Genomic DNA, 4,318 nt, shown 5'->3' with positions numbered 1-4,318 from the left:
TCCCTGCCATTGGAGCAAACAACTTTGAGCTTAAGCCTCAATTAGTTTCTCTAATGCAACAGAATTGCAAGTTCCATGGACTTCCATTGGAAGATCCTCCTCAGTTCTTAGCTGAAATCTTGCAAATCTGTGACACTGTCAAGACTAATGGGGTTGACCCTGAGGTCTACAGACTTATGCTATTCCCTTTTGCTGTAAGAGACAGAGCTAGGACATGGTTGGACTCACAACCTAAAGAAAGCCTGGACTCATGGGAAAAGCTAGTCAATGCCTTCTTGGCAAAGTTCTTTCCACCTCAAAATTGAGTAAGCTTAGAGTGGAAGTCCAAACCTTCAGACAGAAGGATGGAGAATCCCTCTATGAAGCTTGGGAAAGATACAAACAATTGATCAGAAAATGTCCTTCTGACATGCTTTCTGAATGGAGCATCATAGGTATTTTCTATGATGGTCTCTCTGAACTATCCAAGATGTCTTTGGATAGCTCTGCTAGAGGATCTCTTCATCTGAAGAAGACGCCTACAGAAGCTCAAGAACTAATTGAAATGGTTGCAAATAACCAATTCATGTACACTTCTGAAAGGAATCCTGTGAACAATGGGACAAATCAGAAGAAAGGAGTTCTTGAGATTGATACTCTGAATGCCATATTGGCTCAGAACAAAATATTGACTCAACAAGTCAATTTGATTTCTCAAAGTCTGTCTGGAATGCAAAATGCACCAAGCAGTACTAAGGATGCTTCATCTGAAGAAGAAGCTTATGATCCTGAGAACCCTTCAATGGAAGAGGTGAATTACCTGGGAGAACCCTATGGAAACACCTATAATTCTTCATGGAGAAACCATCCAAATTTCTCATGGAAGGATCAACAGAGACCTCAACAAGGTTTCAACAACAATAATGGTTGAAGAAACAGGTTTAGCAATGGCAAGCCTTTTCCATCATCTTCTCAGCAACAGACAGAGAATTCTAAGCAGAACCCCTCTGACTTAGCAACTATGGTCTCTGATCTAATCAAAACCACTCAAAGTTTCATGACTGAAACAAGGTCCTCCATTAGGAATTTGGAGGCACAAGTGGGACAGCTGAGCAAGAAAGTTACTGAACTCCCTCCTAGTACTCTCCCAAGCAATACAGAAGAAAATCCAAAAGGAGAGTGCAAGGCCATCAACATGGCCGAATTTGGAGAGGAAGGAGAGGAAGTGAACGCCACTGAGGAAGACCTCAATGGGCGTGCACTAGCCTCCACTGAGTTTCCCAATGAGGAACCATGGGAATCTGAGGCTCAAAATGAGACCATAGAGATTCCATTGGACTTACTTCTGCCCTTCATGAGCTCTGATGAGTATTCCTCCTCTGAAGAGGATGAGTATGTCACTGAAGAGCAAGTTGCTAAATACCTTGGAGCAATCATAAAGCTAAATGACAAGTTATTTGGAAATGAGACTTGGGAGAACGAACCTCCTTTGCTCACCAAAGAATTGGATGACTTGTCTAGGCAGAAATTACCTCAAAAGAGGCAGGACCCTGGGAAGTTCTCCATACCTTGTACCATAGGCAGATTGACCTTCAAGAAGGCTCTGTGTGACTTAGGGTCAAGTGTAAACCTCATGCCTCTCTCTGTAATGGAGAGGCTAGGGATCTTTGAGGTGCAAGCTGCAAGAATCTCACTAGAGATGGCAGACAATTCAAGAAAACAAGCTTATGGACTTGTAGAGGATGTTCTGGTAAAGATTGAAGACCATTACATCCCTGCTGATTTCATAGTCCTAGAGACTGGGAAGTGCATGGATGAATCTATCATCCTTGGCAGACCCTTCCTAGCCACAGCCAAGGCTGTGATTGATGTTGATGGAGGTGAATTGATCATTCAAGTGAATGAAGAATCCTTGGTGTTTAAGGCTCAAGGATATCCCTCTGTCACCATGGAGAGGAAGCATGAAGAGCTCCTCTCAAAATAGAGCCAAACAGAGCCCCCACAGTCAAACTCTAAGTTTGGTATTGGGAGGCCACAACCAACTTCTAAGTTTGGTGTTGAACCCCCACATTCAAACTCTAAGTTTGGTGTTGGGAGGTTCCAACATTGCTCTGAGAAAATGTGAGGCTCCATGAGAGCCCTCTGTCAAGCTACTGACATTAAAGAAGCGCTTGTTGGGAGGCAACCCAATGTTATATTTTATATATTTTCCTTTGTTATTTTATTTTATTTTGTAGGTTGATGATCATGAGAAGTCACAAAATCAATTAAAAAAAGCAAAAACAGAATGAGAAGCAGAAAGAAAAACAGCACACCCTGGAGGAGAGCGTGCTGGCGTTTAAACGCCAGTAAGGCTAGCTGTTGGGCGTTTAACGCCCAGTCTGGCACCATTCTGGGCGTTTAACGCCAGAAAGGGGCACCAGACTGGCGTTAAACGCCAGGAAAGGGCAAGAACCTGGCGTTAAACGCCAGAAATGGGCACCAGCCCGGAGTTTAACGCCAGAATTGGCTCAAAACGCATTTTTGCATGCCATTTGGTGCAGGGATGACTTTTCCTTGACACCTCAGGATCTGTGGACCCCACAGGATCCCCACCAACCCCACCACTCTCTCTCTTCTTCACCCGTTCACCAATCACCTCAACACCCCTTCCCCAAAAACCCTTCACCTATCAAATCCCATCTTTCTCTTCACCACTCACATCCATCCTTCATAAAATCCCACCTATCTCACCTTCAAATTCAAACCACTTTCCCTCCCAAACTCACCCTCCCATAGCCGAACCATGACCCTTCCCCTCACACCTATATAAACCCATCTTCACTCCTTCATTTTCACACAACCTAAACACCACTTCTCCCCCTCTTTGGCCGAACACAAAGCCATTCCCTTCTTCTTCATTTCTTCTTCTTCTCCTCTATTCTTTCTTCTTTTGCTCGAGGACGAGCAAACCTTTTAAGTTTGGTGTGGTAAAAGCGTTGCTTTTTCATTTTTCCATAACCATTTATGGCATCCAAGGCCGGAGAAACCTCTAGAAAGAGGAAAGGGAAGGCAAAAGCTTCCACCTCCGAATCATGGGAGATGGAGAGATTCATCTCAAGGGTGCACCAAGACCACTTTTATGAAGTTATGGCCTTGAAGAAGGTGATCCCCGAGGTCCCCTTTTCACTCAAAAAGGGTGAATATCCGGAGATCCGACATAAGATCCGAAGAAGAGGTTGGGAAGTCCTCACCAACCCCATTCAACAAGTCGGAATCTTAATGGTTCAAGAGTTCTATGCCAATGCATGGATCACCAAGAACCATGATCAAAGTGTGAACCCGGATCCAAAGAATTGGCTTACTATGGTTCGGGGGAAATACTTAGATTTTAGTCCGGAAAATGTGAGGTTGGCATTCAACTTGCCCATGATGCAAAGAGATGAACATCCTTACACAAGAAGGGTCAACTTTGATCAAAGGTTGGACCAAGTCCTCACTGACATTTGTGAAGAGGGCGCCCAATGGAAGAGAGATTCAAGAGGGAAGCCAGTTCAACTAAGAAGGCATGACCTCAAGCCCGTGGCTAGAGGATGGTTGGAGTTTATCCAACGCTCAATCATTCCCACTAGCAACCGGTCTGAAGTTACTCTAGACCGAGCCATCATGATCCATAGCATCATGATTGGAGAAGAAGTAGAAGTTCATGAGGTCATAGCCCAAGAACTCTATAAGGTGGCGGACAAGTCCTCTACCTTGGCAAGGTTAGCCTTTCCTCATCTCATTTGTCACCTCTGTTATTCAGTAGGAGTTGACATAGAAGGAGACATCCTCATTGATGAGGACAAGCCCATCACTAAGAAAAGGATGGAGCAAACAAGAGACCCCTCTCATCATGAGATCCCTGAGATGCCTCAAGGGATGCACTTTCCTCCACAAAACTATTGGGAGCAACTAAACACCTCCCTAGGAGAATTGAGTTCCAACATGGGACAACTAAGGGTGGAGCACCAAGAACATTCCATTCTCCTCCATGAAATTAGAGAAGATCAAAGAATCATGAGAGAGGAGCAACAAAGACAAGGAAGAGACATTGAGGAGCTCAAGCACTCCATAAGACCTTCAAGAGGAAGAACAAGCCGCCATCACTAAGGTGGACCCGTTCTTTAATCTCCTTGTTCTTTATTTTCCTGTTTTTCGAATTTTAGTGCTTATGTTTATCTATGTTTGTGTCTTGTGATCATTAGTGTCTATGCCTAAAAGTTATGAATGTCCTATGAATCCATCACCTCTCTTAAATGAAAAATGTTCTTAATTGAAAAAGATAAGAATTGCATGAATTTTGAATTTTATAACAGTT

General features: G+C 43.7%; 1 non-coding gene across 1 annotated transcript; it reads right to left on the bottom strand.

The window, feature by feature from the left end:
• Positions 1 to 307: 307 nt before the first annotated feature.
• Positions 308 to 415, bottom strand: LOC130953827 (small nucleolar RNA R71). The gene has a single exon (XR_009075988.1). It is a non-coding gene; the product is annotated as a small nucleolar RNA R71 (small nucleolar RNA).
• Between the last annotated feature and the right edge of the window lie 3,903 nt (positions 416 to 4,318).

This window comes from Arachis stenosperma, chromosome 9 (genome assembly GCF_014773155.1).
Source record: "Arachis stenosperma cultivar V10309 chromosome 9, arast.V10309.gnm1.PFL2, whole genome shotgun sequence".
NCBI classification, from domain to species: Eukaryota; Viridiplantae; Streptophyta; class Magnoliopsida; order Fabales; family Fabaceae; genus Arachis; species Arachis stenosperma.
This window is presented reverse-complemented; position numbering and strand designations above follow the sequence as displayed.